This window comes from Ranitomeya variabilis, chromosome 5, assembly GCF_051348905.1.
Source record: "Ranitomeya variabilis isolate aRanVar5 chromosome 5, aRanVar5.hap1, whole genome shotgun sequence".
Lineage (NCBI taxonomy): Eukaryota > Metazoa > Chordata > Amphibia > Anura > Dendrobatidae > Ranitomeya > Ranitomeya variabilis.
Genome location: NC_135236.1, coordinates 173,263,349 through 173,290,197, shown reverse-complemented (window position 1 = coordinate 173,290,197; position 26,849 = coordinate 173,263,349). Strand labels below are relative to the sequence as shown.

Sequence of the window (26,849 nt, the reverse complement as noted above, 5' to 3'; positions counted from 1 at the left end):
CTGGTATTATCCTTCAAAAATAAAAATCTGATTAATAAGCAGACAAACTACAAGAGCAACAAATGTACCATATAGGAAATACGGCAGCTGTCAGTCACATGACCTGTCTATTATGTGTATGTGTGAGCTAATATATACTGCCAGGGGGGAGGGCTTTCTGTTGGCTGGGGATTTATCAGGCTGCCAATAGCAACCAATCACAGCTCAGCTTCTATTTTGCTACAGTTAATTAATCTGAGCTCTGATTGGTTAATATAGGCAACAAAGGACTTTCTCAGTATAACAAAGCTTGTGTGAGGTAATAGCATGTCAGTTAGGGTGTGTTGGTGGAAAGGCTGATGTCAGTCACATTACCTCTATGTGAGAGGATATAGAAACTGCCAGTTACAGACTATTTTTACCACAATAATGCCTCATAAGAAAAGGAATTCCATGGCACGAATGTCAGCTGATGTGAAAAGAAAAGCTGCATTATGGGCCAATGAAAAATGTGAAGACCGAAAAACAAGGCTGACACACATGAGAACAGCAGCTGCTTCCTCAAGAGCCGTATCCAACTGAGTTCCTCAATTCCTTGGAGCTTCCTCCCCACAACCTCTTTCTAAAACCTGGAGCACCTATTCTGCTATTGAGAAATTTGGATCCACCAAAGCTGTGTAATGGAACAAGACTCTTGATTAAGAACCTGCTTCCACATGTAATTGAGGCAACCATTTTGACAGGATGTGCCACAGAAGATGTTTTCATTCCAACAATTCCTCTCATTCCATCTGATTTGCCTTTTGATTTTAAATGCCTCCAGTTTCCTGTTCGACTGGCATTTGCTATGTCCATCACAAGGCTCAGGGACAGTCCTTGAAAGTAGTTGGAATCGATTTACAATCTCCATGCTTTTCTCATGGTCAACTTTATGTGGCCTGTTCAAGAGTTGGAACAGCCAAAAATCTGTTCGTCTTTGCACCTGAAGGAAAAACTAAGAATGTCGTTTATCAAAAGGCTCTCGAATAAGTAGTAGAAGATTACTTCACATTACTTGGCCAATTTAGTTAAATCTGTGTGGAATATCTCTGGTGTTGAAATATATGTTGTGAAATGCTTCTATTGGCTTAGTTTTTGCCTTTTAACAATTACATTTCTATCTACCGTATTTGTTTTGTGGTTTTTGTGTGCAGAATAATTTTTTGTTAACACATTCTATTTTGCTAACAGCAGTTATTAACCCGGGCGAAGCCGAGTAGCACAGCTAGTGAGGTAATAACTCTGGAAAGCTTCAACAGATCCCAATGGTTTTGAGACTGTTTTTTTGTGACATGTTGTACTTTATGTTAATGGTAAATTTATGTCTATATGTTTTGTGTTTATTTTTTAAAAAAATCTGAAATTTGTCAAAAATTGTAAAAAAAACCCCTTAATTTTCAAACTTTGAATGATTATCCCTTTAATCCAGATAGTCATACCACACAAAAACATTAATAAATAACATTTCCCTCATGTCTGTTTTACATCAGCACCAGTTGTAAAACGTTATTTTATTTTGTTAGCCTTTTAGGAGGTTTAACCTCTTCATGACCTCCGCCGTACTATTACGACGGAGGTCGGATCCCCTGCTTTAATGTGGGCTCTGGCGCTGAGCCCACCTCAAAGCCGGGACATGTCAGCTGTTTTGAACAGCTGACATATGCCCGCAATAGCGGCGGGTGAAATCGCGATTCACCCGCCACTATTAACTAGTTAAATGCCGCTATCAAATACTGACAGCGGCATTTAACCGGCGCTTCCGGCCATCGGTCCGGAAATGAGCGCATCACCGACCCCCGTCACATGATCGGGGGTCAGCGATGCGTCTGTATAGTAACCATAGAGGTCCTTGAGACCTCTATGGTTGCTGATGCCGGATTGCTATGAGCGCCACCCTGTGGTCGGCGCTCATAGCAATGCAGGAATTCAGCTACATAGGAGCGATCAGATGATCGCTCCCACGTAGCTGAGCCGATCGAGTTGTGCCAGCTTCTAGCCTCCTATGGAGGCTATTGAAGCATGGCAAAAGTAAAAAAAAAATAAGTTAAAAAAAATGAAAAAAATAAGAAAAATATAAAACTTTAAATCAGCCCCCTTTCGCCCCATTCAAAATAAAACAATTAAAAAAAAAAAATCAAACCTACACATATTTGGTATCGCCGCATTCAGAATCGCCCGATCTATCAATAAAAAAAAGGATTAACCTGATCGCTAAACAGCATAGCGAGAAAAAAATTTGAAACGCCAGAATTACGTTTTTTTTGGTCGCCGCGACATTGCATTAAAATTCAATAACGAGCGATCAAAAGAACGTATCTGCACCAAAATGGTATAATTAAAAATGTCAGCTCGGCATGCAAAAAATAAGCCCTCACCTGACCCCAGATCACGAAAAATGGAGACGCAACGGGTATTGGAAAATTGCGCAATTTTTTTAAATTATTTTTTTTTTAGCAAAGTGTGGAATTTTTTTTTACCACTTAGATAAAACGTAACCTAGACATATTTGGTGTCTATGAACTCGTAATGACCTGGAAAATCATAATGGCTGGTCAGTTTTAGCATTTAGTGAACCTAAAAAAAAAGCCAAACAAAAAACAAGTGTGGGATTGCACTTTTTTTGCAATTTCACCGCACTTGGACATTTTTTCCCATTTTCTAGTACATGACATGCTAAAACCAATGATGTCGTTCAAAAGTGCAACTTGTCCCACAAAAAACAAGCCCTCACATGGCCATATTGACAGAAAAATAAAAAAGTTATGGCTCGGGGAAGGAGGGGAGTGAAAAACGAGAACGCAAAAACGGAAAAGGGCAAGGTCGTAAAGGGGTTAAAATGTAGCAGTAATTTTTCATTTTTTCAAGGAAATTTACAAAACGTATGTTTTTGAAGGACCTATTCAGGTTTGAAGTGACTTTTGGAGTCCTAGATATTGGAAAACCTCCAAAAGTGAGACCATTTTAAAAACAGCCACCTCTAACATATTGAAAACTGCTGTCAGGTAGTTTATTAACCCTTCAGGTGATGTTAAAGAATTAATGCAAAGTGGCATAACAGGAATGAAAAAGTGTATTTTTACCACTTAAATGTCACTGACTTCTAAACAAGCCGCTGTAGCCGGCAGACTCTAAGGCCGCTATTTGGCCGTGAATTGCCATGACAAACATCAGGACCACACAATTATGATCTCAGGGCACCGATGGGGTTAAATAGGAAGCCCCCGCACTATGTTAACCATTTATATGATGTAGTCACTATTGACAGCAGCATCCAAGGGGTTAAAACAGATAACAATGGTGCCAACACTGATGGTGGCTGATGCAGCAAGTTGTCAGTGAACAGCCAACTGCTGCTGGATTGTCACCTGTATGGGGAGGCTATTCTCTTACATCTCAGGTCAGTAAAAAGACGTATTGGCGGTCATTAAGGGGCTAAGCCGTGCTCCAGGAACTAGTCTGCATCTTTCAAGAAAACCATGATTTTTATGCAGGACAATGATCCATCACAGCATCAAAGTATTTCATTGCTTGGCTGCCAATAAAGGCCTTAAAGATGAAAAAGTAATGACATGGCCCCTTACTCACCTGACCCAAAACCTATTGAGAACTTGTGGGCCATTATGACTCCCATACAGAGAGACGAGGAGGTCCTGCTCCCCTACTTTTTTCTCATATACACATAGGCAGAAGCAGCATTGAGGACACTCTACAGTATATCAGTACTGAGCAGTGTTGCTGTGAAAAAGAGAATTTGCTAGAAGCAGCATCATCTCTTTGTGTACATTATCTATGGGCAGCAATTGAAACCCAATGTCAGTGAAGCTGACCCGCTTCCATCACCGCCTCTCTGAATATGTATTTTACCAATAAATTAAGTGCAAGCAATCAGTGCAGGAGTCAGGGGGAGAAGGAGAGGTGTCTGAAAATTTAGGAAATGGGTATTATCTGTAGTAAGATATATGAAAGTTTCTTATCACTGCTTACAATATTGCTTTATGGGGGGGGGGAGAATTAAACAGCTACACTAAGTAAATTCACTTTTTTTTTTACTTGTAAAACTGAGAAAAAAGCTAGTTTAATTTACGTAAGGCAACAATTACAATTTTTAATTATCTTTTTTTTAACTTTCTGGTCTTTATTCATTGCTACATTACGGTTTACATTTTGTAATCTTGGTCCAAGCAACAGCATGTTCTTCTAGGAAAACCAAATGAGAACCAAATAAACGACCATGTGTCTCAGCTTGTTAAAGGGAACCTGTCACCCCCAAAATCGAAGATGAGCTAAGCCCACTGGCATCAGGGGCTTATCTACAGCATTCTGGAATGAAAGATGAGAAAAAGAGGTTAGATTATACTCACCCAGGGGCGGTCTGATCCGATGGGCGTCGCGGTCCTGTCCGGGGTCTCCCATCTTCTTACAATGACGTCCTGTTCTTGTCTTCACGCTGCGGCTCCGGCTTACTTTGCTCTTCCATCAACAGGGCAGACAAAGTACTGCAGTGCGCAGGCGCCGGTAAAGGTCAGAGAGGCCCAGCGCCTACGCACTACAGTACTTTGCTCTGCCCTCAACGGGGCATACAAAGTACGCCGGAGCCGCAGCCGCAGCATGGAGACAAGAAGAGGACGTCATCCTATGAAGATAGGAGGCGCCGGACCGGACCGTAACGCCCATCGGACCCGGACCGCAGCAGGAACACCCCTGGGTGAGAATAATCTAACCTCTTTTTCTCATCTTTCAGGATACATCGGGGGCTTATCTACAGCATTACAGAATGCTGTAGATAAGCCCCTGATGCTGGAGGGCTTAGCTCACCTTCGATTTTGGGGGTGACAGGTTCCCTACCCCTTTGTGCCAGCTGACGGAATAGTACGTCAGCTGGCAGATCCCCCGCTTTGAGGTGGGCTCCGGCGGTGAACCCACCTCAAAGCCGCGATATGTCAGCTGTTTTGTACAGCTGACATGTGCGCGCAATGAGCGCGAGCGGAATCGCGATCCGCCCGCGCCCATTAACTAGTTAAATGCCGCCGTCAAGCGCTGACAGCGGTATTTAACTAGCGCTCCCGGCTGCGCGGTGCATTGCCATAACAACCAGAGGTCTCCTTTAGACCACTATGGTTGTTGATGGCCGATTGCTTTGAGCGCCACCCTGTGGTTGGCGCTCAAAGTACACCACCATTTCTACTACATAGAGGTGATCTGTACTTCACTTCTATGTAGCAGAGGCGATCGTGTAGTGCATGCTTCTAGCCTCCTATGGAGGCCATTGAAGCATGCCAAAATTTTAAAAAAAAAGTGTTTAAAAATATAAAAAAAAAAATATATATAAAAGTTCAAATCACCCCCCTTTCGCCCCAATCAAAATAAAACAATAAAAAAAAATCAAACCTACATTTGGTATTGCCGTGTTCAGAATCGCCCGATCTATCAATAAAAACAAAGGATTAACCTGATCGCTAAATGGCGTAGCGAGAAAAAAAATCAAAACGCCAAAATTACGTTTTTTGGTCACCGCGACATTGCATTAAAATGTAATAACGGGCGATCAAAAAAACGTATCTGCACCAAAATGGTATCAATAAAAACGCCAGCTTGGCACACAAAAAATAAGCCCTCACCCGACCCCAGATCACGAAAATTGGAGAAGCTACGGGTATCGGAAAATCGCAACAATCTTTTATTTTATTTTTTTTAGCAAAGTTTGGATTTTTTTTTCACCACCTAGATAAAAAATAACCTAGACATGTTAGGTGTCTATGAACTCGTAATGACCTGGAGAATCATTATGGCAGGTTAATTGTAGCATTTGGTGAACCTAGCAAAAAAGCCAAACAAAAAACAAGTGTGACATTGCACTTTTTTTGCAATTTCATCACACTTGGAATTTTTTTCCCGTTTTCTGTTACACGGCATGGTAAAACCAATGGTATCGTTCAAAAGTACATCTCGTCCCGCAAAAAATAAGCCCTCACATGGCCATATTGACAGAAAAATAAAAAAGTTATGGCTCTGGGAAGGAGGGGAGCAAAAACCGAAAACGAAAAAACGGAAAAAGGGGTGAAGGGGTTAAATAAAGCAGCAAGTATGACACTGGAGATTGTAGTGACAATAATTGTGCTTGTTTCAATTCTATGTTAAGGAACAGACCTTATTCAGATGATAGAAATAATAGGGAGTTACAGACAGTCCCTTTACTTTGTCTAATCCCATGTAGCAGGCTGTATATTTCTATGCCGCTGGTGGACGTATCATTGGTGTAACCTGTGCAGCCACATAGGAGCCCAAGAGGTAAGGGGGCCACTTACCATCTCTAAAGCAGGTGGGATTGGGCATTGTGGACTACATCGGCACATATAGTGCTCTTGCACAGGGCCCTCTTATGTGTCCGCTGCAGTTTCTATGTACAGTATGTATATATTATACACACTAGGCTACTGTCTGTTGGTTCTATAGTGTACAGTGGGGAAAAAAAGTATTTAGTCAGCCACCAATTGTGCAAGTTCTCCTACTTAACCCATTACTTGCCAAATTAAAATTTTTACAAGTACGGATTTTTCAGAAAAGGGCGTCCCAATATTCATTTAAAAATGACAATGACATGATTTCCTATTTTGAAAAAATTCATTTTACAAACACAACACAAAATATTGGACCTAATTATAAAAATTATAAAATCTTAGTTGCTAGAAGCTAAAGATTAGGCGTCCCAAAAAAAGGACATTGGTAGATAACGGGTTAAAAAGATGAGAGAGGCCTGTAATTGACATCATAGGTAGACCACAACTATGAGAGTCAAAATGAGAAAACAAATCCAGAAAATCACCTTGTCTGATTTGGCAAGATTTATTTTGAAAATTATGGTGGAAAATAAGTATTTGGTCATTAACAAAAGTTCACCTCAATATTTTGTTATATATACTTTGTTGGCAATGACAAAGATCAAACGTTTTCTGTAAGTCTTCACAAGGTTGGCACACACTGTTGTTGGTATGTTGGCCCATTCCTCCATTCAGATCTCCTCAGGATCAGTGATGTTTTGGGCCTGTCGCTGGGCAACATGGACTTTCAACTCCCTCCAAAGGTTTTCTATGGGGTTGAGATCTGGAGAATGGCTAGGCCACTCCAGGACCTTCATATGCTTCTTACGAAGCCACTCCTTCGTTGCCCTGGCAGTGTGCTTGGGATCTTTATTATGCTGAAAGACCCATCAACATTTCATCTTTAATGCCGCTGCTGATGGAAGGAGGTTTGCACTCAAAAATCTCACAATACATGGCCCCATTCATTCTTTCATGTACAGGGATCAGTCGTCCTGGTCCCTTTGCAGAGAAACAGCCCCAAAGCATGATGTTGCCACCCCCATGCTTCACAGTAGGTATGGTGTTCTTTGGATGCAACTCAGCATTCTGTCTCCTACAAACACGACGAGTTTGTTTCTACTAAACAGTTCTACTTTGGTTTCATCAGACGATATGACATTCTCCCAATACTCTTCTGGATAATCTAAATGCTCTCTAGCAAACTTCAGACGGCCCGGACATGTACTGGCCTAAACAGGGGGACACATCTGGCACTGCAGGATCTGAGTCCCTGGCGGCGTAGTGTGTTACTGATGGTAGCCTTTGTTACGGTGGTCTCAGCTCTATGCAGGTCATTCACTAGGTCCCCCATGTGGTTCTGGGATTTTTGCTCACCGTTCTTGTGATCATTTTGACCCCACAGGGTGAGATCTTGTGTGGAGCCCCAGATCGACGGAGATTATCAGTGGTCTTACATGTGTTCCATTTTCTTATTATTGCTCCAACAGTTGATTTTATCACACCATGCTGCTTGGCTATTGCAGATTCAGGCTTCCCAGCCTGGTGCAGAGCTACAATTTTGTTTCTGGTGTCCTTTGACAGCTCTTTGGTCTTCACCATAGTGGAGTTTGGAGTGTGACTTTTTGAGATTGTGGACAGGTGTCTTTTATACTGATAACAAGGTCAAACAGGTGCCATTACTACAAGTAATGAGTGGAGGACAGAGGAGCCTCTTAAAGAAAAAGTTACAGGTCTGTGAGAGCCAGAAATCTTGCATGTTTTTAGGTGACCAAATACTTATTTTCCACCATAATTTGCAAAATAAATCTTGCCAAATCAGACGAGGTGATTTTCAGGATTTGTTTTCTCATTTTGACTCTCATAGTTGTGGTCTACCTATGAAGTCAATTACAGGCCTCTCTCATCTTTTTAAGTGGGAGAACTTGCACAATTAGTGGCTGACTAAATACTTTTTTCCCCTCTGTATATATATTTATCACACACATATTAGTTTGTATAGTTGGGTTTTGCAAAAACCGCTTAACATCTTAGTTTGTTGTAAGATTAAGAATTAAATGTTCTGCTGAATATTTTATATTAGGTAAACAAGAAAATAAAAGAATTAGAAAGAGATCAGGACACCTCACTATAGAAAACATACATTTCCTACTTCCCCATGTCTTACGCAGTAGAACAACCTGTTCATCGGGATTCACCACTGCCAACCTTGTGCTTTTACAGCTAAAAGAAATGCAAACTACCTGGGATCTATGCATTGACCTTGCTAGGCTGTTTACCACAGTAGATCCAGGGAAGACTTTATTCAGTCTTTACTTTGCCATGGACACCATCTGGACAGTACTAATGCAGTACTGAAGGTCCTGGATATGGAAACCTGGCTCGTGTCTTGTTTATCAAATTAGCCACCCAGCTAGCTCATCATTAACATAACCTTATTTCCTGCAGCAGATATAAAAACATCTAATTACAGCGAATGCCCCTCTGTATTTATTACTGCAGTATTCTGTGTTGGGTGAACATGTCTATTGTTGGTTCGGTAGAATTTAAAGTTCCAGTACAAGCAGTGAAATAAAGAAATGGAGCCGGGCTGCAGTACCCAGGACGGCAGGGGGCCAAGGCAAGCTGTGCTGAAAGGAGGGAAAAAACAATTCAGGGGAGTCTGCTATATCAGCCTATATATCAACCCTGCTATATGCATCCCCTTTATTCTTAGTCAGTGGGGGTCCCAGAGGTTAGTCCTCACTGACCATAAAGTGACTGCATGTACTGCACCATGTAGTCAACTCCTGACTTTTAACTCCTCATTGTCTCTGGCAAGTAAAGTCAGAGAGCATTGTATTGTATAACCTAGGCTATCATAATGATCGCAGACGCAAGGAAAATGGTACATCAATGTATTCCATACAGCTCACCACAAAAGCAATAAACTAGGAACCAAGGCTTACATGGAATTCGCCAGCAGTCTTTTGCTATGTAATCTGAAAACAGCATTCTGTAGGGATTACAACACAGATTTCAGGGATGCCTCTCTTATCAAGCTCAGTGGTTTTGCTTGTCTGTAATGATTGTTTTAGCACCAGGAGCTTATCATTGCTGGGACACAGCAGCGTGTGCCTCCTGCTTCCGCAATGCCTCCTGCTGTGATAAGCACCTCACTGTCTATGGACATAGTACACAGAAAGCCTGTGTGGGCTGGGTCAGCTGTGGTGTGGGAGGGGTTAGCTTCCTCAGCTCTGCTGTATTGCTAAATCTAAGGCTGGTTTCACACTTGCGTTTTTGTCTGCAGCGTTTTTTGCACAAAAAACGCATGCGTTTTTTTTTCCTATATTTAACATTGAAAACGCATGCGTTTTTTTGCACATGCGTTTGGTCGCGTTTTCAAACGCATGCGTTTTTTGTCTGCATGCGTTCATTTTCAAAAATGCTACCTGCAGTATTTTCTTGCGCGTTTTTTTGCCGCGAAAAAACGCATGCATTTTTTCGCGGCAAAAAAATGCATTGCTGTCTATGTAAACGCATGCGTTTTTAAGCACATGCGTTTGTTTGCGCTAAAAACGCATGCGTTTTTATAGAAAAAAACCAGAAAACACACTGAAAAGCCACCCACCACCATCAAGGTGATAAAGGGATCCAAACCCTAACCCTAACTCTACCCCTAACCTCACCCCTAACCGTTTAATGAACATTTTCTGACAGTCATATTGCCACGTATTTAAGTGCCACGTATCACGTATTTCAGTGCCACGTATGCCACGTACTTAAGTGCCACGTGCCACATATTTAAGTGCCACGTGCCACGTATTAAAGTGCCACATGCCACGTGCCACGTATTTAAGTGCCACGTGCCACGTATTTAAGTGCCACGTGCCACGTATTTAAGTGCCACGTGCCACGTATTTAAGTGCCACGTGCCACGTATTTAAGTGCCACGTGCCACGTATTTAAGTGCCACGTATTTAAGTACCACGTATTTCAGTTGCATGTATTTCAGTGCCACGTATTTCAGTCACGTTTAGGGTTAGGGTTAGGGGTAGGGGTAGGGTTAGGGTTTTCTTGTTTTTTCTTGTGTTTTCTTGTGTTTTCTTGTGTTTTTCTATAAAAACGCATGCGTCTAAAAAACGCATGCGTTTTACCGCGTTTACATGCGTTTTTCACACATGCGTTTTTTTTAAAAAAACGCATGCAGATAAAAACGCAAGTGTGAAACCAGCCTAAAAGCTCTGATTTTGTCAGAACGCCTGCACCCAGTAATCTAAGTGATACATCGTTGGAGTCATCTTCTCTTTCCCTACATCAGGCTGCTCTCACATAAGGTAGCAAAAACCTACAGATATGTGAATTAGTTACTGGCACTGATAGCTTTCCATAAATAATGACTAGACACAAGGACAAAAGTGACGTTTTCTTATTGCTTTTGTTTATGTCCATCTTACAAGGATATACCTCTGGATACACAAGTCCCCATGAGCAGCAATCGCTCACATACGACTGCAGGTTAGAAGCTCTAAACAGCATGATAAAAATGTGACAGCGGGCCCCCTGCGTACCAACAACAACACACTGCCGTCTGCAGCAATCCTGCGCGTCCAGCTGCGTCAGATCTGTACAAATAGAGGTAATCAAACTTTACTTCCATCATGTTTCAGAATTTTCACAGACAGCCACAAACTTTGGCTGCAAGTCATAGTTATGAATCCAAACTCTACATGATTTATCTCCAGGCTAAAAGACTTTATACCCAGCCAATTGTAATCTGGAAAATATATCTTTTTAGTTAATTTCTTTTCTTAGGAAATATGTTGACGTTTCACAGCGGTACAACTACTGCTTCTCTTCCCTTCCCCCATAAAATACATAATAAATACTCAATGCAAAAAAAGAAAGAGGGAGAGAGCAAGCACAAGAAACTAAAAAGGAACCGAACACAGGAAGAACATAAAAAGAAAAGAAAATGCATCAGCCCAGGGAGGGGGGTGAATACACAAAAGAGAGAAATGAAAAGAAAGGAGGGGGGAAAGAGTGATTGGAAAAAAAATAGAGGAGTGAAAAAGAAAAGGATTTTCAATAGAGAACTGTACCCAGATGAATGGTGTGTACATAAAGAAAAGATTGCCTGAAAGGAAACAGCCACATGAAATAACCTCTCCTTCACAGCAATGCCAATCAAAACGACAATGCTAATGCTTCCTTTCTTTCCTTGTTCTTCTACTTTCTGCTTTTCCAATGTAGGCCAAGCAAGAGCTGCTGAAGTGGGGGGTGGGTGCCTAGAACGTTAAGTAATTGCTTTAGTATTAATGTAGGAAAAAGTTTACACAATATTTTCTCTTTCACACGTCAGAATGCAGATTGGGAATTGTAAGCCAAAAAAAAAAAGGGTCCAAACATGGACGGGTGAAAATTTTGCCTGGGATAGTTTCTCACTCCTGATTTTGGCTTACAAATATTATTCCAAAGACAATCCAAAATACTATCCAGTGAAAGTGGCCTGAGGATAATTTCATGCATTTCTAAAAGCCAATCTTATAGCCGCAGGGTCCGGTCCGACTGTGAGTCCATGCTTCATATATCCCGCATCTGGGCCATTCATTGTGGCACATCTTATGTGACGCACACACAGGAATCGGGCATTACAAGCATCCCCAGACTATTATACCAGGTAACAAGCTGAAAGATAACATTACGGTTTATGGAAAAAAGTCAAAGCCAGATGCCACAGGTTGCGTTATGTAATATATGGAAGATATCTTACCACACCATAATCTTTAGTAGGAAATCTGAATAAAAGACACAGATTTAATTGTACAAATTTGGACACAGAAAATATAGAAATGTATGTGTCCACATTTTTTTTCATTCATCTGAGACAATTCTGTAAGCTGTATTCAGATGTATGGGACAGTCACAGATAATTCTGCACAAAATTTGGTAGATATGAGTATGTGTAAGCAACAGAGAGTATACAGACAGAACAACGTGGGATCGCAGCTGCTGCTTTCTGTGAGGCAAAACGTTTAAAAACAAGCAGCAAATGCTTCATCTCATGGAAAGAATCAGCTGTGATCCCATCCTGCACTGTCTGTATACTCTTTTGCTTCCTCCCCTGCCCAGGAGCTGTGGTATGATCAGAACAAGTTCCTGTACGGTCAGACACAGACATTACACAGTACACAGCAGGGGCACATTTATAAGATTATCTCAGCATAGGAACATTTTTTTAACCCCTTTCTGCCAGCTGACGGAATAGTACGTCAGCTGGCAGAACCCCCGCTTTGAGGTGGGCTCCGGCGGTGAGCCCACCTCAAAGCCGCGACATGTCAGCTGTTTTGTACAGCTGACATGTGCACGCAATGAGCGCGAGCGGAATAGCGATCCACCTACGCCCATTAACTAGTTAAATGCTGCTGTCAAACGCGGGTCCCGTTTAAGTGCCTTGACGCACGAAACGGCCGTTGTCCGTAGCTGTTCTCATCCCTCCCTGCTGTTCGTTTTTTCTAAGTATGTCCTAATAAAGTGGTGACTAATTTACCGGGGTAAGTGCGCTCCAATTTCTTTATTTCTATATTCCGTTGGATTATATGCACACTTATTGGATGCAGCACCCCTATGGTAACACTAGGATACACACAGCTACAGCAACCGCAAGAGTGTTATGTGGAAGTTTTTTGGGTCAGCATACATCAGCAGTGCGGAGGTGTTTTCTTTCTATTTTTTGGACTTAAAACAAGTGTGAGATTGCACTTTTTTTGCAATTTCAGCGCACTTGGAATTTTTTTCCCGTTTTCTGTTACACGGCATGGTAAAACCAATGGTATAGTTCAAAAGTACATCTCGTCCCGCAAAAAATGCGCGCTCACATGGCCATATTGACGGAAAAATTAAAAAGTTATGGCTCTGGGAAGGAGGGGAGTGAAAAAAGAACACGGAAAAACGAAAAATCCCAAGGTCATGAAGGGGTTAAATAAATGTACTATTCATTTTGTACATTTTAGCTCCAGGAAACAATGATAGCTAAATAAAACATTTTTTAAAAAATGTAAAGGGATGTGTATATATTCAATATTTATAAAAAAAACTGCATTTTTTAATGCAAACACACACATGCTACCTAAGCCTACATCAGTAATAGTGAGCCACAGTGTCCTGTCTGCCTTACTATCTGTCGGGCTCAAATGTACATTTTTCTGCAATGAAAATATGGTGTTTTGTCCTGTAAGTTGCATGAAACCCTCTAGATCAGAAAAATTTAATTTCACATATTATGGTAAGTCTATTGGGAAAATTGAGGCCTAACCACAAAAGCTGAAGTGGAGACAGAAATGTTTCAGCCATAAGGCACTGTGCAGTGAAGACGACATAATCAGCATTTGTGGAGCATTATATGGGACAAATGTCTGTATGGAGCATCTTATGGGGCTATAATCAGCATTTGTGCAGCATTATATGGGGTGTATTTTGTATGGAGCATCTTATGGGGTCCATCATAAACTGTATGGAGCATTATATGGGGCGTATTTTGTATGGAGCATTATATGGGGCCCACCATGAACTGTATGGAGCATTAAATGGGGCTCCTGATGCAATATGGATATTCAAAAACACTTAACCTACTGATGTCTCAATTAATTTTACTTTTATTGGTATCTATTTTTATTTTTAAAATTTACCGGTAGCAGCTGCATTTCCCACTCTAGGCTTATACTCGCGTCATTAAGTTTTCCCAGTTTTTTGTGGCAAAATTAGGGGTCTCGGCTTATACTCGGGTCGGCTTATACTCGAGTATATACGGTAGTCAGCCACCAATTGTGCAAGTTCTCCCACTTTAAAAGATAAGAAAGGCGTGTAATTGACATCATAGGTAGACCACAACTATGAGAGTCAAAATGAGAAAACAAATCCAGAAAATCACCTTGTCTGAATTGGCAAGATTTATTTTGCAAATTATGGCGTTTTTAACTAAAAGAGCCATCTTGTGCAGCACTAATGCTGCATTCTGACAAGGTTGCCCTTTTAGTTATTGTTCGTTGCACTGCAGAAATAATCACTTTTGAATTTGGTCACTCATACCTGTGAAATCGAAAGGGAGGCAGGTCTTTCCCCCCTCATCCAAACGCCTCCCTGCCGTCACTCTGCGAGAAGGGCACCGCCTCCTCGGCGTTATTCAGTTGTCCAGGCGCCTGCGTGGTCATATTCGGCCCGAGATCCCGCGGGTGCACGCAGGCACAATAAACAAGACATCAAGTGATGTCAGTTGTCGGGCAGCGCGAACTGCGCATGCCCAAGGCAGAATATAAACGCGCAGGCGCCTGGACAACTGAATAACGCCGAGGAGGCGGTGCCCTTCTCGCAGAGTGACGGCAACTTAGATCCAACTTATAGAGGGATAAGAGTGTAATGGCTAGGGGCAGTTTGTTTATATTCCCCATGTGGTGCAATTGCACTTAGAGTATCTGCATGTGGAACATTGCTATACCTTTTTCATAGGTGTATATTTTGTGTATGGCCAATTGGTTGGAGTTTCCTATGGCAATTCAGTCCCTCTATAAGTTGGATCTAGCAGCACCTTTTTCTTACTGCATGTAATTTTAACCTGTTGTTAATAATAAAAAACTATTTTTTATCAAACTACCACTCAGTTTGGGATTAATTTTACTTTAATCACCAAAAAATGTGATATATTATCTTGTTTAGTGGTATATTATCCCCTTTCATAGGGATATATTTATTTAAGGGCACTTCTTGTGATTTAAATGTTTTTAGGTGACCAAATACTTATTTTCCACCATAATTTGCAAAATAAATCTTGCCAAATCAGACGAGGTGATTTTCTGGATTTGTTTTCTCATTTTGACTCTCATAGTTGTGGTCTACCTATGATGTCAATTCCAGGCCTCTCTCATCTTTTTAAGTGGGAGAACTTGCACAATTGGTGGCTATCTACATATTTTTCCCAACTGTAGTACTGAGGGTCTACCTGCTCAGGTCAGTGTCTTAAGCAAACACACCGCAGGCCTTCACATCTCCATTCACAGACACTGAATCACTCTGTCTCCATTTTATCTGCCAAACCACACCCCTTGGGTGGGGAATATGTGAGCAGTCATTCTCACCCATCTCTTTTGACTGCTTGTAAAACTTTGCCCTGAAATGCCTTAATAACTCTCTCAGCACTATATGTGCTGGAGCATACTTTCTGAGCTCACTCTTCAAAGCTGCCAACCGCGATGATACATATCTCCTATCAAGGACCCGCCTGGCAGTCATCTTACAATATCTAGATACATGAGGCTATAGAATTTAGAAGGTACTTAGTCTTTCTCATGAATGTATAGGAGGAGCAGATGTTGCTGTTTTGGATTTATGTTGGGCTAGCTTAGCCAAAGCTTATTAATCTTTAAAACTCTTCACAAAAGCCCACAGATTACCAGCCAATAATACAACTTTCCAACAAGATGTAAAGTATTTTCCCATTGAGTGTGCTTCGTAGCAGGTCCCCTATTCTGAAGAACAGAAAGGTGTGTCAGGTGCAGCTCTAGCTTTCTTTATCACATAGAAAAATAGTTAGCTGTCCAATTACTGAGTCTTCTTCCCCACAATCAGTTTAACTCTTTTATGACCATCACAATAACTGTAGCATGATTTCCCCTGAGGTTTTCCCGACATTCGGAAGATAATCATACTTACTTGATAAACATGGGAGTGCTGACTTCAGGAGACAACTGTTGTAGTCTTCACAACTGATCTGTCTAAATGGGAAAGTGACATATTACATTAATACAATTGTAAATCCTAATGTTTTTCAAACACATTTTATAATTGTCAATAATAAAACAAATGAAAAATGTAGCTAGGAGGGACAAAAGAAATTACAATTTTATATTTAAAGGGAATCTGTAGGTAAGATCAACCTCCCCCCACAAATAAGCATGCAGCTCTTTGAAATGTAAATTCAGCAACACTTTTACATCTTTTATCTGTTGCTGCATTTCTGAGAAATTACTTTCAGACCTCAAACTGTTTCTGAAATTAATTACCTATACTGCAGAGGAGTGATCAAAATGTTAGTCCCAGACAACCCCTAATGTGTACAGGAGAATTAAAGGGAATCTGTCACGCCATTTTAAGCCTATAAGCTAAGGCCACTGCCACCAGGGGCTTATCTACAGCATTCTATAATGCTGCAGATAAGCCCCCGATGTAACCTGAAAGATAAGAAAAACAAGGTATATTATGCTCACCCAGGGGCGGTCCCGGTTCTGTCCGATGGGCATCGTGGTCCAGGTCCATAACCTCCCATCTTCATACTATGTTGTCTTCTTCTTTGCTTCCTGCAGCGGCTCCTGCGCAGGTGTACTTTATCTGGCCTGTTGAGGGCAGAGCAAAGTACTGCAGTGCGCCGGGCCTCTCTGACCTTTCCCGGCGCCTGCACACTGCAGTACTTTACTCTGCCCTCAACAGGGCAGACAAAGTACGACTGCGCATGAGCCACGACAGGAAGCAGAGAAGAGGACGTCATCGTATGAAGATGGGAGGCGCCGGACCCGGATCGCGACGCCCATCAGACCGGACCACACCGGGACCGCCCCTGGGTGAGTATAATCTAACTTGTTTTTCTTATCTTTCAGGTTACATCAGGGGCTTATCTACAGCATTATAGAATGCTGTAGATAATCCCCTGTTGGCGGTGGCCTTAGCTTATAGGCCTAAAATGGGGTGACAGATTCCCTTTAAATTCTACAATATTTTAGCCATCCCTGTATGTTAACAGATGACGGGTACCATAGCAGTACTTTAGGAGTTGGCAGTAAAACATTCTTCTTCTATAAAACTCAAATATGAATATTAAAGCATAATTCTCATTATAATCCATATCAGTTGTTCAGTTGTACCATGTACCTCACTAATCAATCCTAAATGGGGACCACAGCACTTTTCTCATCATCCATGTGCCTACAGTTCCCTTTTGCCAGCGGTAAGCTTCTGGTAACTGTTCAGAAGCCTCAATAGTACAAGTTTAGAAAGGAATAAGTAATTAAAACTTCTGATATTCCTATTCCATGTCAGCCTTAAAAAGCAGTACCCGATGTAAACCACTGAAGGAGTCAGAGCCTTAAACCGTTACCCGTTGTATGTTTCTCTGAAACATTCACATGTGAGAGGATAAAGGAACAGGAAAGATAAATTTAGAACAACTCAAACCAATCCATCATTCTGTGAACTTATTTCCTTCTCAAAGGAAATCATCAAGAAACAAGCAACATTTTTTTCTTCAAGATAATCTACACATTTCCTACTATTTAAAAGCGAGCCACTTCTTTGTGCGCAATTCAGAACTTCAGTTCTAGAGAAGTCAGATTGGATCTCGGCCAAGGAAATTGTACAAAGCTATCAAAATGGCTACAATGTGAGCTGCAATATACAAGTGCTACTGAAAATGCTGCAGATACAATCAACTTTTTACTTTACTACACAGGAATATAGGTTATCAATCCCATAACAGAATGAAATATAGAATATCTGATGAAAAATACAGAAAAGTCTACTTACTACGGTGATTATGGTTTAGAAAACAAATGTTACTGTTAATATAATGAAAAGTTGGACACAAAGATGGACGGCTGGCTATAGTACCGTTATAAAAGCTCCTTGTGCATCCATGACATGACCAAGGACAGGAGCAAGAAGATACAATTTCAATTGAAAGACAAGGTATAACCATTAAAATGAATATTGGTAAATTGAAAAAAATTAAATTCAAAGAATAACATTAGTTTGCCAAACTGGAACACCCCTTTAGTGTGAAACTTTATAAAAATTGTACATTTTAGTTATGCCCAAGCGAACACTGATCATCAAACCCTGAAAATTCTAACAATGTCCAGAAGATGAAGTTATGTTGGAGGACTGAATGGGAGAGCCTCACGTCTGGCGGCAAGATACGACTGCAAACTGGGAAACCTTTACCGATTGGTGGTCGTTTGAGTGCCACAGGCAGACTAGCATAAATGTAACGTACTGAGCGATCTATACGACAACTCTCAGTGCAGATAGGCTGCCATTGTTCTAGACAGTGTAGGTCCTGTTTACACAGGACGATGTAACACAGAAAAGAATGATCCCGTTTTGGGAAAAGATCATTTCCCCCATTGAATGAACGTTTTGACATTCATCTGGTGATCAGCAGCCTGTTTACACTGCAAGATAACTGTGAAACAAGAGTTTTTAACAATGCGCGATCTCGATTATCTTACAGTGTAAATGGCCTTTTACTTCTTCTGAACCATGACAACTCAGTGGGCTTTATGAGTGGTGCCATGATTCTCCCTATCCTCTGTTATAAATACTTTTCTCCATTGGATGTTACATTTCTTTGGATAATGAGGAAGGTTAATGAGGATGTCACGCTTGAGCAGGCCACGGCCATTCTTTCTGCATTTTAAATTTTACTCTAAATTAAAATGTAACCTTTTATACGGTACACGTGAAGCAACCTTTTATATATATCACTATGCTATTCTGAAGTTACTGCAAAACTTTTTCACCCATTCACATACATAAGAGATAAATAAAAAGGTGACCTTACAGATTCCACAATTCATTGGTTTCTGGTAACAGAAAAGCAGCAAGTTTTGACTTCAGGTGTGAAAGAGGGTGAAATATTACTTATCTAAATTTGCAAAACCTGCGTGGCCCAAATGAAAATTTGGTTTTTATGTTATGTTTTGTTATGTATATCCAATAAAGTCTGATTAAACTAAATTGGCAAAACAAAATAATTTCAAAACAATGACCTTTTTACATTTTCTTGCAAAGCAATTTTGTAATAATATTCCATTATAGATGATACAATATAAAGAGACGGAACTGCAGTCTACTTATCTCTATTCAGACCTGCACCTTAATACCAAATTACATAGTTAATAAAAAAAATATATATATAAAATAACACATTAAAGGGAAGGACACTGAATACAAAACATCAAACTACTGTATGTACCGTCAACACGGAGAATAATTTATTCTAGTTCTCAATAAAATTAACATAAAACTGTAGAAATCATTTAATGAATGAATCTTAGAAAAGAACATGACCTATCACAAAAACTCTCAGCACAAAGTGAATAGCGTATCTTTTTTGCTCTGTATGACCCATTGCTATTACGCCTGTATAACTTTGTGACATGCACAATGTACAGGCAACTTGTTGCCATTCCACAGCTTCGCTGCTGAGCACAGAGAGCAAGATGAAAGTCTCTGCTAATTACATGTTTACCAACCCTCAGAAACCTTTTAATTTCCATTAAAAGGAATAAATACAGTCGCTGTTGTTTTAAATAGTGCTTAGATTTATTTGAAGGCCTAAAGAGGAGGAAACAATTACTGCATTTGAAAGAAGACCCTTTACAAAGTTTACTGGGCAACAATATAGGAATGACTATAGTAATCTGATAACGAGAGGATCCTTATTTTAATGACATAATGAATGAGATTAATGTGCCAGAACTCTGGGGTTTAGTGTACATGTCTAGCATTACTTTTATTGTTTGCACCATTTTTTGTGGCTCATTGATCAATTAGGCGTCACTTAGGGATGTGGCTTAGAAGAAAGATGGGTGTGACTAAAATCACAAATGGAGTAAATTACTGGTACAAGGCAAGGGAAAACCAACATGTGATGTTAAGTTAGGATTTAAGCTATGCAAAATATATCAAGCACCATGATCATTGTCATAAATGTGGTGTATTTTCATTTTTCAGTTTATACTTTCTATATATTAGACTTGATTAGTAGATCTTCCCCAAATTCCAAAGTTCACACATTATAAAATGTCATTTGGTTATCATCGTATAATCAATTTTCCAAAAAATAAAAACACACAAAAAAATGTATAATTGTACAAGGTTTTATATACAGGTCCTTCTCAAAAAATTAGCATATAGTGTTAAATTTCATTATTTACCATAATGTAATGATTACAATTAAACTTTCATATATTATAGATTCATTATCCACCAACTGAAATTTGTCAGGTCTTTTATTGTTTTAATACTGATGATTTTGGCATACAACTCCTGATAACCCAAAAAACCTGTCTCAATAAATTAGCATATTTCACCCGTCCAATCAAATAAAAGTGTTTTTTAATAACAAACAAAAAAACAATCAAATAATAATGTTCAGTTATGCACTCAATACTTGGTCGGGAATCCTTTGGCAGAAATGACTGCTTCAATGCGGCGTGGCATGGAGGCAATCAGCCTGTGACACTGCTGAGATGTTATGGAGGCCCAGGATGCTTCAATAGCGGCCTTAAGCTCATCCAGAGTGTTGGGTCTTGCGTCTCTCAACTTTCTCTTCACAATATCCCACAGATTCTCTATGGGGTTCAGGTCAGGAGAGTTGGCAGGCCAATTGAGCACAGTAATACCATGGTCAGTAAACCATTTACCAGTGGTTTTGGCACTGTGAGCAGGTGCCAGGTCGTGCTGAAAAATGAAATCTTCATCTCCATAAAGCATTTCAGCCAATGGAAGCATGAAGTGCTCCAAAATCTCCTGATAGCTAGCTGCATTGACCCTGCCCTTGATGAAACACAGTGGACCAACACCATCACTGACTGTGGGTACTTGACACTGGACTTCAGGCATTTTGGCATTTCCTTCTCCCCAGTCTTCCTCCAGACTCTGGCACCTTGATTTCCGAATGACATGCAAAATTTGCTTTCATCAGAAAAAAGTACTTGGGACCACTTAGCAACAGTCCAGTGCTGTTTCTCTGTAGCCCAGGTCAGGCGCTTCTGCCGCTGTTTATGGTTCAAAAGTGGCTTTACCTGGGGAATGCGGCACCTGTAGCCCATTTCCTGCACACGCCTGTGCACGGTGGCTCTGGATGTTTCTACACCAGACTCAGTCCACTGCTTCCTCAGGTTCCCCAAGGTCTGAAATCGGTCCTTCTCCACAATCTTCCTCAGGGTCCGGTCACCTCTTCTCGTTGTACAGCGTTTTCTGCCACATTGTTTCCTTCCAACAGACTTACCATTGAGGTGCCTTGATACAGCACTCTGGGAACAGCCTATTTGTTGAGAAATTTCTTTTTGGGTCTTACCCTCTTGCTTGAGGGTGTCAATGATGGCCTTCTTGACATCTGTCAGGTCGCTAGTCTTACCCATGATGGGGGTTTTGAGTAATGAACCAGGCAGGGAGTTTTTAAAAGCCTCAGGTATCTTTTGCATGTGTTTAGAGTTAATTAGTTGATTCTGAAGATTAGGGTAATAGGTCGTTTAGAGGACCTTTTCTTGATATGCTAATTTATTGAGACAGGTTTTTTTGGGTTATCAGGAGTTGTATGCCAAAATCATCAGTATTAAAACAATAAAAGACCTGACAAATTTCAGTTGGTGGATAATGAATCTATAATATATGAAAGTTTAATTGTAATCATTACATTATGGTAAATAATGAAATTTAACACTATATGCTAATTTTTTGAGAAGGGCCTGTATATAAAAAATATATATATCGTATTGGGAAAATAGGAACTGTTACCAGGTCAAAAGTGGACAGTTTTTATTCTTACTCTATTCCTATTGCTCCTCTGAGTATTCCATTTTTAAAGGGGTCTTCCACTACGCGAAGAACCCCTTCTCAATTTGCACGCTTGCACCCATAAAATACACTTATACCCACCTCAAGTGCCGACACCATTCTAGTGGTGCTAACACTCGCTGTCCCGTGGTTCAGACAAATCAGACATCAAGAGGAAGCCAGAGCTGCGGCTGGCTCCTCACTTCCCCTTGATGTCTGGTAGGTACGTCCAATGGTGGGAAGAGTGGAAACATAATGTGACGTGAGCCCTGGGAGAGTCCGTGCCATTACCGTTGAATGGCATCAACACTGGAAGGGAGCATAAGTGATATTTTACATTTTACAGGGGAAAACATGCTGATTGAGGAGGGGTTGTCCGAGTAGTGTACAACCCCTTTAAAAAAATGGAATACTCAATAGGAATAAAAGAACCACAAAAATTATCCATTTTTGACCTGGTGACAGGTCAAGAAACTAGATGGTGTGAGCTGCTCCACTTACTTGGGTGTGTTGTAAAACATTCAGCTGTGAGTCACGTCACACAAATACGATTATTATTCTGCAACTACGATGTATCTAACATCACTGCCCTCCAAATACTGTACATTTTGGAAATCATGTCCCTACTACACTTAAATTAGTAAAGACATCATAAAAAGCCCCAAATTCATTGTATGGGAAATAGTCATTTTGGTCTACCTAACCACATTTGGATTGACTGCACTGTCAAAGAAATTTCAATGATCAGTGTCCTTCAGAGAAATCAGTTTACAAAACAGGTGGATATTACATTATTATTTTTTTTTATGTGACCTAAAATGAACGAGATAGGACAACCCCTTTACACAGAAAAATCTATATATTAAAAATGAACATCTAAAAAGAAAAACAAGATTGTGGTAACTGAGAGAACGTGATTAATAGTCAATGCTTCCTACTTTACACTGTAGAAGGCCCAAATGTAAAGGGAGAGACAACACGATTCTTGTAACAAGCGGATGGAAATGAAAGATGTCCATATGACAAGTACCTTCTAACCACTTTAATAACAACTGGTTTCACTCCCTCCTAGGGACGTTGCGGATTATAGATCCGTTTTCTGAGGCTTGTGAGGTCTAGAATTCTCAGTATACTGTAATTTCATGCATGAAAAACATCTAAGTTACAAAAAGAAATTATTTCTTCAGGGGAAGTTCAGACACTGGCACCTTCAGATCAAATAAATTGCTGACTCTTAGGTGACAAGTTGGTTCAGATCTCAGTTTATGTCAAGAACTATCTCAAAATTAGCTGATATTTGCAAATTTTAATCATATATCAATTTTATTATTTTTTTTTAAGCGAAGGTCACAGCACACTGTCTGGCGATACCAATTACAGGGGTCCCACTAGTGACATTGGCTTCAGGTTACAATAGACATACAATGCCAGAGACAATGCAGATCTGCAACAAGTGGGATTAGATGGAGAATCAGCCAGTATGGGCATTTCCCAGGTACACCATGGGTATCACCGGGGCGCATGCGCATGCTGTGTAGCCGCACCTTACTAGTACTGTGTGGTACTACAGGTACTGTACTGCGCTCTACCTGCTGCAGGATTGCATTGTACACCAGGGGAGGGCGGTGGGCTTCATTTTTTTTCTGCTAAATTGTTTTTATTGCTCAGGACCCCAAAAAGGTTATTCTCCCCAACACAAAAACAAGACTTACAGCTTCCTGCAGCTCTTTCTTCCTGTTATATGCAGTTATATTTGTATTACTTACCTGGATTAGGGCTCAGTCACGCGGCATTTTGTCTCGTACGAGTTCTACCCGTTTTTCACAGATAGAAAGTGTACCTATTAAAGTCTATGTGCCTGTTCACATGACAGTGTATTTTTGTGGACCTATTGGTTCACACAAAATCATGGAGGCATGTATTGGATCAAACTCACTAATACAAGTTTGTGAAAAAAAAAAAAAAACAGCATTCAGATATCATTTTCCATGGAATGTTTGATGGAAGTATGAGAAATCTCAACCAGGTTGGGTTATTTTTCCAACCGAGAGTAAAGTTATGAAACTCTGACCAAGGTCTCAGGGTAAAAACTGACCAAAAGTGTTGAGCATTCCGATACCGCAAGTATCGGGTATCGGCCGATACTTGCGGGTATCGGAATTCCGATACCGAGATCCGATACTTTTGTGGTATCGGGTATCGGAACAACATTAATGTGTAAAATACAACATTAATGTGTAAAATAAAGAATTAAAATAAAAAATATTGCTATACTCACCTCTCCGACGCAGCCTGGACCTCACCGAGGGAACCGGCAGCGTTGTTTGCTTAAAATGCGCGCGTTTCCTGCCTCCCACGACGTCACGGCTTCTGATTGGTCGCGTGCCGCCCTTGTGGCCGCGACGCGACCAATCACAGCAAGCCGTGACGTAATTTTGAGGTCCTGGAAGCTTAATTCTAGGCATTCAGGATTTTAAAATTACGTCACGGCTTGTGATTGGTTGCGTGCCGCCCATGTGGCCGCGACGCGACCAATCACAGCAAGCCATGACGTAATTTCAGGTCCTGAATGCCTATTTCTGCATTCAGGACCTGAAATTACATCACGGCTTGCTGTGATTGGTCGCGTCGCGGCCACATGGGCAGCACGCAACCAATCACAAGCCGTGACGTAATTTTAAAATGCGCGCGTGTCCTGCCTCCCGTGACGTCACGGCTTGTGATTGGTCGCGTCGCCCATGTGACCGTGACGCGACCAATCACAAGCCGGAACGTAATTTTAAAATCCTGAATGCCTAGAATTAGGCTTCCAGGACCTCAAAATTACGTCACGTCTTGCTGTGATTGGTCGCGTCGCGGCCACATGGGCGGCACGCGACCAATCAGAAGCCGTGACGTCGCGGGAGGCAGGAAACGCGCGCATTTTAAGCAAACAACGCTGCCGGTTCCCTCGGTGAGGTCCAGGCTGCGTCGGAGAGGTGAGTATAGCAATATTTTTTATTTTAATTCTTTATTTTACACATTAATATGGATCCCAGGGCCTGAAGGAGAGTTTCCTCTCCTTCAGACCCTGGGAACCATCAGGAATACCGTCCGATACTTGAGTCCCATTGACTTGTATTGGTATCGGGTATCGGTATCGGATTAGATCCGATACTTTGCCGGTATCGGCCGATACTTTCCGATACCGATACTTTCAAGTATCGGACGGTATCGCTCAACACTACTGACCAAACTCTGATGACACGATGATCAATGATACTGATGAAACCGTATCGAACTGTTTTTACATATAAGAAAATCACTGAACTCTAAATTATCCCAAGTCTTTATTTTTTTCTTATTCTGGGTTGACATTTTGGAGCTTCATAACAAATTTATCCATTGAGTTATGTTCTAAAGTTACAATATTTTCAACTTACATTGGTTGCCCCAGAGCAAATTAAGGCGATTGTAAAGTTTAACATTTCATTGTTACACAAGGCCACCTATAAAATTACAAAAAAAGAGGTTACTCACCCTATCCAGGTTCTAGAGCTGACTTGCAGTTATTGCTCTAGTCTTTGTTGATAGGCTGCACCGGTGACATAATGTCTATTACGCAAGTGGTAGCCGCAGCCAATCACTGGGCTCAGCGGCTTGTGCTGTTTATATCAGCAGACAATAGGGCATGGACAGCAGCTCTTGTAGGAGCGGATCTGCAGTACCCCACAGTGGCAGCTACACGTGTACTGGAGATATACTGATGAGCTCTGTTCAATGCTTACATCCAGACACTGCTAGAGCTGATCAGTGGTGACCACCATTCGAAGGACCACTGTACATCTGCGTTATTCTCCTCTTAATACAAGGTGCACAGGCAATATTGCACAAATAGTATAAATATGTCCAGACAACTAATGTGCAAAAAAGGATTTAAAAAATCTCAACTTCCTAAAAGTGCTGTCACAAGAGCTATCCACTCATACATGTATCATAGTGGAAAGAATTAAAATACAGAACAACTCAGTATAGTTATTTATTCTGTAAAAATAGAGTTTAGAGCAAGTGGGTAAATGTAGGAATAAGGAGGAAAACTTTAGGAAATCAGTCAAGACCTTCTTAACATGTAACACAATAGATACGTTCACAAGGAGAGGGTTACTTAGATAACCTGACTGCTCTAGAAGCCAATTAATCTTTATATATTTGTTAAGCAAAGAGAACTTACACAAAAATCAATAAAAACAATGCAATGTCATCCGTACAATATGTATCTCCCATACTGTCCTTTTCTTGCTGTATACTTCCAAGATACTACTACTGTTCCTATTATCAACACATAATCCACAGACGTCTTAGCAACTCACATCCGCGGCCTTCTTGGTAAGCCCAGATATAGTCACAGATGAAGTAAAAAGCCACCTATAGACAGCAATATAACTGAACACATATACTCACCCTCTGTTCTAGCACTGTGTCCCTGATGCCCCACATTGACATAGTGTTTACATTGGTTGAAGAGGTTACCACCCATGACCACTGCAGCCAATCACTAGCCTCAGCGGAATCTTACCGTATAACACTGAGGCTAATGATTGGCTGCAGAGCTATACGGGATGTGATATTTGCAGCCAATGTAAACAGTATATGCAGGGCTGGAACGGAGGGTGAATATATATTATTTGTTTTAGTATTATTGCTGATGTCAACTTTTTCTCCAACGTGGATAACCTCTCTAGTAGGGCAAATTGAATTCATGAATAACCTGAAAAACTGGATCTCAAGTGAAGACATATACAGGTCCTTCTCAAAAAATTAGCATATAGTGTTAAATTTCATTATTTACCATAATGTAATGATTACAATTAAACTTTCATATATTATAGATTCATTATCCACCAACTGAAATTTGTCAGGTCTTTTATTGTTTTAATACTGATGATTTTG

The 26,849-nt window shown here is 40.7% G+C and overlaps 1 protein-coding gene across 6 annotated transcripts in view; it reads right to left on the bottom strand.

Annotated features, from left to right (window-relative positions):
* The window catches only part of ZNF710 (zinc finger protein 710), a 239,113-nt gene that overhangs the window by 50,825 nt on the left and 161,439 nt on the right, over window positions 1–26,849 (bottom strand). For 5 of the 6 annotated variants that reach the window (XM_077263525.1, XM_077263524.1, XM_077263519.1 and 2 more), the window contains one exon: window positions 16,020–16,081. The exons of the other annotated variant lie outside the window; for it this stretch is intronic. The gene's annotated coding sequence lies outside the window, so the exon portion shown is untranslated. The remainder of the gene's footprint in view (window positions 1–16,019; window positions 16,082–26,849) is intronic. 6 annotated transcript variants of the gene reach the window in all.